The sequence below is a fragment of the Coenobita brevimanus genome, chromosome 58, assembly GCF_032717465.1.
Source record: "Coenobita brevimanus isolate Jiangsu-jjx chromosome 58, ASM3271746v2, whole genome shotgun sequence".
NCBI lineage: Eukaryota > Metazoa > Arthropoda > Malacostraca > Decapoda > Coenobitidae > Coenobita > Coenobita brevimanus.
In genome coordinates this window covers 14,625,876-14,635,848 of record NC_137011.1, presented here as the reverse complement: position 1 = coordinate 14,635,848, position 9,973 = coordinate 14,625,876, and positions in this window count along the sequence as shown.

Below are 9,973 nucleotides of genomic sequence, written 5' to 3'. Positions count from 1 at the left end.
GTGATTTAGGTTAAGTGTGATTTCCCCTAATGTAAGTATTGTGCAGTGATTTCATATAGTGAATTCGGGGTGAATAAGATCACAGTGAGAAGTTAAAGGACGAGAATGTGGAACAAGATCTGATTGACTATACGTGTGAGTGACATCCCTGTTATACAATTAATAAGCCTGTGCCGCCAGGAGATACCCCTATAAAGACATACCCCCATTACTGTGAAGGAATATTGTGAAAGGAAGTATTAATGGTATTCTCTCCCTCCCCCACGCTACCCATAAATCTTGTTTACCACCCTCTCTCACTCCCATATCTCAAGTAAGTGTAAATCGAGAATAAAATCAATTACCAAAGTCTTTTAGCTAGTGGAAACCATATAAACTTCACGGCTAATATCTGCCGCCCCCCAGTATTACCATAACCTTCCCCTAGCCGTCACAAGTCACTCCCCGCACCTCCCCTATCTCCTCCTAGTGAGACTCAACCCCCCTCCCGCGTCCTCGTGCGCGCGCCTATATTTACTGCACTCCTGATACACTAGGATTGTTTGTGTTGTCATTATTATCAGAGAAGCAAGTATCCTGCAAGGTACACATATCCTAGATAAGGTTTTATATTGCTATATATTGTGCTGTAATATCTGCTGATTTGTCCTGTATCTGACTGTGGTAATATACTGTACGTGTAAAGGTTGTTGCCTAGAGTTTTTGTGTCCTGCCTCTCTTTATTGCACTAAGCTCCGGTCTCGAAAGAGGACCCCTCTCCACGTTAGGTGAAATAGGAGCGAGAAGTCGAGCCTAATTTCACCTAGGATTACACTGGTGGCCAGCGGTTGTTCTAGACCCGGGTGTAAAAGAGAGGTAATCAGGAAATATTTGGCAAAATGGCAACCAAACCACACGTTCAGTTACCCAAGTTTGACCCCGACCAGTATGATATACACACACATCTGGCAATAATTAAACCCTTACTGGATATTGGCTTTGAAAATGACCAACAAAAAATTGCAGTCACACTACCACTATTGGGTAAAGCGACGGCGAACATAGCGCCGAAAATCATCCCAGAATTCACCTGGCAGAACTTTACAAAGTTCACTGTACAAGCCATCACCCCATTATTAGGGAAAGTAGTGGCTCTATCCAAATTGGATAGTTTTGCATTCGACGGAGATTTAGATAATACCCTGATACAGGCAAGACGCCTGGTTACTGCTGCCAATCCGGAGGCAGATGAGGAAACCCGGGATCAGCATACATTTAATACTCTGCTCAGAGTACTCCCAAGTGTTGTTAAACAACATTTCACTATCCATGACCCAACAGGAGACATGGATAGAGATATACAGCTGATGCGGCGCCTCCTGACCGCCTGCCCTTCTCCACAACAAATTAACGTTGTTAAGAAATTCCCCACCCGACCCCCAGCTCCCCCAGCCACACCGCATCCACCTCTGCCTCACACCAGCCCGACCCCGATGCCTAGCCCGCCCAGGGCACACCCCTCACGTCGGCGCCCCGCCCCGTGAGAAAACCCGAACCTAATTCTTATCAACCCGTAGGAATTCACAGCCTGCAACTCCCGCTGCCCCCTTCATGACATACGGGACCAGCTTAAAGCTGCTCACCGCAGAATCACAGCCCCAGGTTCGCGTAAAGTGTCCGCCTTAGAAGGCGAGGGCCCAGGGGACGAGCTGACGCCCGTGGACGAGCCCCATCCAGGAGAACTAGAGCAGGAACAGGAGTACCAACCCACGGTGGCGGGGGCCATCACCCCTAAGTATCGCCCCCCAGTATACCACAAGATGAAAATAAACGGCGTGAGGGCCAGACTACTAGTCGATACGGGAGTGGCCAGGTCCTGCCTTTACAGTCACTATTTCTCCCGCTACAAATCGCGATTTGGCCCACTCCGCCCTACTACCACTCACCTTGTGGACGCGGGGGATGGCCCCCTGCCCATTCGTGGGGAAACTCGGGCCCTACGGGTCGACACCCACCAGCCAGTGTCCGCCCAACATCCATTCATCATTTTTTATTCCTCCTGCCGGAGTTATGACGGGTATTTAGGGCTAGACTTGCTCCAAAAACTCGGAGCCACGATCGACTGTCGCCACCGACAACTCCAGTTCCGCCCCCCACCCTGTTCCACCCCAGCCGTTTGCACATGCACGCCGCAGCCCCGGCCGAAGGATTGATTTGCCTTCTTCCTCCCCCCAGTGCCCCCCTTCTCCCCCCCTTTTTCCACCTCCCTCTCCTCTCCCTCCCGTGCCTTTCCACCCCACTCCTGCCCCCTCTTTCCCTGCCACCATCTCCGCCGCCATTACCATCCCCTCCCACCATGAGGCGTGGGTGCCCCTTAACAGGCCCTCAGGTCCATCCATTTTGTTCTCCCCCCTCCTCCCCTCCGGACCCCTTTCTGCCTGCCTTGTGTCCCCCACCTTCCTCCCTCCCCACCACGCCGCCATCCGCATCGCCAATCTCGCCCCATCCCCTCTCACCCTCCCCAAAGGGCTTATCATCGGAGAGATGGAGGAAGCTGAACCCTGTGCCCCATCCTCCTCCCACCATCCCACCCCTCTACCCCCCATCCCTGACCATCTCTCCAACCAGCAGTCAGACACCTTATGTCGCCTACTCCTGGATTTCCAGGATTTGTTTGCGACAGGACCAGCAGATATAGGGCATACTACGTACCTGTCGCATGAAATCCATACGACAGGCCCACCTACACGACAACCTTCCCGACGCAAGAACCCCCGACAGAGAGAAGAGGAGGACCGCCAGGTGCGCAAAATGGAAGAGGCAGGTGTTATCTCCCCCTCCACCAGCCCGTGATCCTCCCCTGTCGTTCTAGTAAGAAAGAAAGACGGCACGATGCGGTTTTGCATCGACTACCGCCATGTGAACGACGTCACCGTTAAAGATGCCACCCCCCTCCCCCGCATTGACGACTCCCTAGACTCCCTCTATGGGGCGTCTTGATTTTCTACCCTCAACCTCCAGTCTGGATACTGGCAGGTCCCTGTCCACCCAGACCATCGAGGCAAGACGGCCTTTTGCACCAGTAATGGCAAACATTACGAATCCAATGTTCTGCCATTCGGTTTCTGCAACGCCCCTGCCACTTTCTCCAGACTAATGGAATCTGTCTTGAGCGGCCTCACTTGGGAAATATGTTTAGCTTATCTTGACGACGTCATTGTTTTTAGCCAGACCTGGGCCGACCACTTGCAGCGCCTCCGTCGAGTTTTCACCAGAATTCACCAGGCAGGCCTCAAGCTACATCCTTCTAAATGTGTCCTGGCCGCTAAGACTGTCTCGTTCCTAGGACATACTATTTCCCAAGCAGGAATCTCCCCAGATCCCGACAAGCTCCGTGCCATAGCGGACATACCACCTCCGCAGGATGTCCACGGCGTCCACGCCTTCCTGGGACTCACGTCCTATTACCGTCGCTTCGTGAAGGGATTCGCGCAGATCGCTAAGCCTCTTCACGACTTGACACAAAAAGGGGAACCTTTCCTCTGGACCGAGGATCGGCGAGCTGCTTTTCAACAGCTAAAAGACAAGCTTGTCTCAGCCCCCATCGTGGCCTTCCCCGACTATGCCCTCCCTTTTCGCCTCTACACGGATGTATCCCTTACCGCGATAGGCGCCGTCCTAGCCCAGGTACAGGCCGGCCGGGAACACATCATCGCCTGCGCCAGCCGCACTCTGAACCCAGCCGAAAAAATTATGCTGCCACCAAGCGAGAATGCCTCGGCATAATCTGGACCCTCCAATATTTTAGGGCTTATCTTTCCGGGACCCACGTCACGATAATCACCGACCACCAATCACTCCAGTGGTTGCGCCAATCAGACTCCCATAATGCCCAACTCGTCCGGTGGTGTGACACCCTAGAGGAGTTTCAGTATGAGATTTCATACAGACCCGGAAAGCTCCACACCAATGCAGATGCCCTCTCCCGCCTCCCCATCCACGTGGTACAACTGGACCCCGACCTACTACAACTCTGGCACCACAAGGAATGGCCCCCCCTGGATCCCTGCTCACCTATTCCCCAAGCTGTGCCGACAGGGCGACCACCTTCTAACCCCGTCCGGACACATCCTCTTGACCCCTGATGCGGCATGTGACACCCTGCGCCACCTACATACTCACAACGGCATCCACTTGGGCACCAAAAAATTACTACAGGTGTTCAATGATATTTACTGGGCCCCAAATCCCTCCACCCTCACCAAGGAAATTATCCAGACTTGCCGTGCCTGCGCGCTTGGGAAAGATATCACTCAGACCGCCGGGCCATCTGGCCATATCACCGTCCACAAGCCCTGGCAACTCCTGGCGATCGATGTAGTAGGCCCTCTTCCTCCTAAATCTGGATATAAATACATGATCACTTTTGTAGACACGTACTCCAAATTCGTAGTAGCCTGCCCAGCTAAGGAACATCATGCTGTTGCTGTCGCCAATGCCCTGCTCCGACACGTGTTCCCTTACTTTGGCATTCCCCAAGCCATCCATTCCGATAATGCCCCCGAGTTCTCTGGAAAAGTCTGGGAAGAACTAGCCACGATTTTCGGGTACAAGATCTCCCACTCCTCACCATACTGGCCACAAGGGAACACGGTATGTGAATGTAGCCATCGTACCCTTATCAATCAACTACACACCAGAATCGAGGCTACAAAAGACGACGATTGGCCGGCACATGTAAATATTGTCCAATGGGGCATGAATTCGTGCCCCCGAGAAGACAGGGTTTCCCCCCACGAAAGAATCTTTGGCGAAACCCCCCTCCTACTACCCCTATGCCATCACCTGCAACTGCCCGCTTCCGCTCCCACTACAGACCCGCTACACCTGCTAAAAGGGCGGATATCTATCTATCTATCTATATACCTAGGCTGCTTCCCCCAAGGAAAGGGAGGTAGCCGAGACAGGACGACACACTCTCCATTTACTCATCCATTCAAACACATTCATTCACATCTTAGCCCCAAAGGGGAGAACGGACAGATCCTCACCGCATCACACCGCACAAGGGTCAACTGCGCAATGCAAGCAGTGACATCCACAGCAGGGCCCGACAGCAGAACTGGTTTACCCCTGCCACATCATAACAGACCCATCCCCTTACCCGCACCTGACCTGACTAGCTGATCAGACCAAATGCGGGAGAATATCCCCTCAGGGCTGCGTCATCACTTATTCATTCACAATTTCTCTCCATTTATTTCTGTCACGCACAGCCACTCTTCCTTGCTCAACAGACATCCCTCTCGCATCCAGTGCTCTCTTCACACTGTCCATCCATCCTATTCGTGGTCTTCCTCTCAGTCTTACACCTCTCACATCAGATCTAGTTATCTTTTTCACCAATCGCTCATTATCCATTCTCTCCATATGCCCAAACCATTGCAACACCCTCTGCTCAACTCTACCAGCCATCTCCCGAACAACTCCAGTTCTCCTTCGCACTTCATCATTTCGCACTCGATCCATACGCGTCACTCCACACATACTCCTCAGACATCTCATCTCCATTACATTCAAACTTTTCCTCTCTGCTACACCCATATTCCATGTTTCAGCCCCATATAACGCAGTCGGTACCACAACACCCTCATACAGCCTTCTCTTTACATCCATTCTAAGCGAACGACATTTAAACACTTTTTTCATTCCTCCCAGCACCTTTCCTACTTCATTTATTCTAAACTTCACTTCTGCATCTATTCTTCCATCCACAGCAACATGTGACCCTAGATATTTAAAACAATCTACCTCCTCAAGCAACTCACCATTCAAAACTATATTCATCCCCCTACCATCTATCAACCTCGTACACTTCATCACTTTACTCTTATTCTCATTTACTTTCAATTTCCTCCTTTCACACACCCTTCCAAACTCCTCTACCAACTGTCTCAATCTCTCCTCTGAATCCACCTACAAAAGAACCTAGACCTTGGACTCAACACAGCCTCCAACCCTTTCAACCTGGGTGACACAGTTGTCGTCGCCCAACTTCCCACTCCCCACAAGCTCGCCCCCCGTTTCACGGGGCCCCACACAATCACCAAAGTCCCCAACCCGTACCAAGTAGTCATAGACTATCACGGCACTCCCCGTACCCTCCGCAACCGTCACGTGCGGCCTTCCCGCACGCCCACCTCCCCCGCTCCGGCCCCACACCCCCAGCCCCCTCCGGCTCCCGCACCACCCTCTACAGTCACATATGAGTACTGTGTTTCCTCCTCACCCTCCCTCTCTGCCCCCTCTACCATCTCCACCTCCCCAGCCACCACCACCCCCAGCACCTCACCTGACGCCTCCCCCGCCACCCCTCCCTCACCCTCACCCCTTCCTTCCATGGCCTCCCCCTCAACGCCCACTCCCACATCTTCCGCCTACGCCACCACACCCTCACCACAACCCACTACCACCCCCCCTCCCCCACCCATCATCCGTACACCCACTCCGCCAACACCAAGCCCCACCGCGCCCACAACACGCACAACAACCCGCCCATCCCAGATGCCCACTTCTCCCCCCACCCCGACCCTCAAAACCACCACCACCTGCTTGGGCTGCCTCTCACGCCCGCCCACCCGATACTCACACACCCCTACACCACCCACCTCTCCATGACTTCACACCATCAAGCTACATCAGGCCCAAATCCCCTCTACCTGTACTCCCCAGAGACTCAACGCTGCATTACCACGGCACAAAATCTGGCCCTTACCCGCAGTATCCAGCATTCAGCCCCCAACCACACTGACAGCCACACCAAGCAAGACGAGAGTGAAGCGGGCCATATGGGCACCTACCCTTGGCAGGAACCACAGACTCCGCGGGCCACACCACCTGCTAAACCTCCTCCAGTCTACCACCGCCACCTCCACACTCTTCCTCACCTGCAACCCAGCACAAGAAGGGAACCCCTACACTGTCGCCTGGCAAACTACGCAGCAACACCTCCAGCCCGTCTACACCACCTCCAACACACAAGTGTTCCACCTCCAGCCACGAGGACGTGACTTTTTACAGGGGGAGAGTGGTAAAATGCGTGGCTTGAAGAACGGTGCCCCCGAAGAATATCATAGTACCCTCAACGACAGGGCAAGCCAAACACAGCTTAGTATGCCCGAAGATGCGCCGACACCCCCACACGGACCCCAAGGGGTAGCCGCCACCAGTCACCACCACTCCTGGCAACAGCGACATATGTCAGCACGAGCCATGCGCCCCTGTGTCATGCAGCCACCACGCCGCCGCCACCGTAGGGGAAGGACACTACCTTCGTGGAGTGGAATTGTTGAGCCAGCTAGGGGTGGAGTTAGAAAAAAACACTCTAGACGGCGTCCCTCTGGTAGAGACGATCTATGGTCGCTCCCAAAGTGTTCCGGTAGAGACGATCTATGGTCACTCCCAAAGTGTTCCGGTAGAGACGATCTATGGTCGCTCCCAAAGTGTTCCGGTAGAGACGATCTATGGTCGCTCCCAAAGTGTTCCGGTAGAGACGATCTATGGTCGCTCCCAAAGTGTTCCGGTAGAGACGATCTATGGTCGCTCCCAAAGTGTTCCGGTAGAGACGATCTATGGTCGCTCCCAAAGTGTTCCGGTAGAGACGATCTATGGTCGCTCCCATCCTCGTGAGACGATCTATGGTTGCTCCGAAAGTGCTCCGGTAGAGACGATCTATGGTCGCTCCCATCCTATTGAGACAATCTATGGTCGCTCCGAAAGTGCTCCGGTAGAGATGATCTATGGTCGCTCCCATCCTCGTGAGACGATCTGTGGTCACTCCCATCCTCGTGAGACGATCTATGGTCGCTCCCATCTTCGTGAGACAATCTATGGTTGCTCTGAAAGTGTTCCGGTAGAGACGATCTATGGTCGCTCCCATCCTCGTGAGACAATCTATGGTCGCTCCGAAAGTGCTCCGGTAGAGACGATCTATGGTCGCTCCCATCCTCATGAGACGATCCATGGTCACTCCGAAAGTGCTCCGGTAGAGTCGATCCATGGTCGCTCCCATCCTCGTGAGACGATCTATGGTCGCTCCGAGAGTGTCTTGGTAGAGACGACCTATTGTTGCTCCCTTCCTCGTGAGACGATCTACTGTCGCTCCGAGGGTGTGCAGAGAGAGGTGAGTGGAGAGACGTCCTCACGGCAGGAGATTAGAGCCCAGGCTTCTTGTCCCAGAGTGACCCAGACAGGCCTCACAGCCTCCCCTGGTCTCTGTTCCCTACGCCTGGCTCTAGAGCAGACACACCTGACGGACCCCAGAGGAAGTCGCTGCCGCAGCCCTCCCCTGTCGGCGCCCCTAGATGCTGGAGACCGCAGCCCACAGTCTCTCTCGGTTCTCCCCAGGACACCAGGGCGTGATCTCTCTACGCCCCCACGACGCCGGGACTTATCACAGAGGTTCCTGGAGCTATTCGGCCCCAGTCCCGAGGGCCACACGCCTGAGCCAAGCCCGGAAGCCACGGGAAGCCCAGGACGCGAGAGGACGCCCTTACGAGTTATCCTGTGCCCTCTCGGCACGCCTCGCATTGGCGGTGCCCCCAGCCCGGCAGGATCGCCGACGACATGTTCCTGCCTATCCCCCTGATGAATACATGTGATATTGTAGCACGAGTGATTTAGGTTAAGTGTGATTTCCCCTAATGTAAGTATTGTGCAGTGATTTCATATAGTGAATATCGGGGTGAATAAGATCACAGTGAGAAGTTAAAGGACGAGAGTGTGGAACAAGATCTGATTGACTATACGTGTGAGTGACATCCCTGTTATACAATTAATAAACCTGTGCCGCCGGGAGATACCCCTATAAAGACATACCCCCATTACTGTGAAGGAATATTGTGAAAGGAAGTATTAATGGTATTCTCTCCCTCCCCCACGCTACCCATAAATCTTGTTTACCACCCTCTCTCACTCCCATATCTCAAGTAAGTGTAAATCGAGAATAAAATCAATTACCAAAGTCTTTTGGCTAGTGGAAACCATATAAACTTCCCGGCTAATATCTGCCGCCCCCCAGTATTACCATAACTTTCCCCTAGCCGTCACAAGTCACTCCCCGCACCTCCCCTATCTCCTCCTTGTGAGACTCAACCCCCCTCCCGCGCCCCCGCGCGCGCGCCTATATTTACTGCACTCATGATACACTAGGATTGTTTGTGTTGTCATTACTATCAGAGAAGCAAGTATCTTGCGAGGTACACATATCCTAGATAAAGTTTTATATTGCTATATATTGTGCTGTAATATCTGCTGATTTGTCCTGTGTCTGACTGTGGTAATATACGTGTAAAGGTTGTTGCCTAGAGTTTTTGTGTCCTGCCTCTCTTTATTGCACTAAGCTCCGGTCTCGAAAGAAGACCCCGCTCCACGTTAGGTGAAATAGGAACGAGAAGTCGAGCCTATTTTCACCTAGCATTACACTATGATATATATTTTAATGACTCTAATTATTACCTATTGTGTTATGACATATTAATTCCTATAAATCTACAGCTTTGGTAGAAGATGGCATCAGCTGTCAAGTCATAAGAATCCAACTCAAAGTGGAGGGAAATCCGTTACTACCGTAACCATATCTGGAAAACTCTCCAAAAAGATGGAAACATGCTATGATCATACCTATCTAGAAACCTGTCAAAAAGGGTGAAAATCGTCTATATCCCAAACATCCTGAACTGGAGAGAATGATAAACAGTCCAATAAACTTACAGGATTCATTAAAGGAAAAGGAAAAGGAACTTACAAGACCATTCAAGAGTACATAATAAATCCCAATAACAAGTATAATATCTTTATAAATCTCAAAAGTGCTTTTGATCATGGTAATAAACAAGTCATACTGTATCACATTCTGCCCACATTTCGGGAACCCTGCTCAGCCATATCGATGAATACACAATTGACAGAAGCATGTCAGGCATGTTTGAGGGAT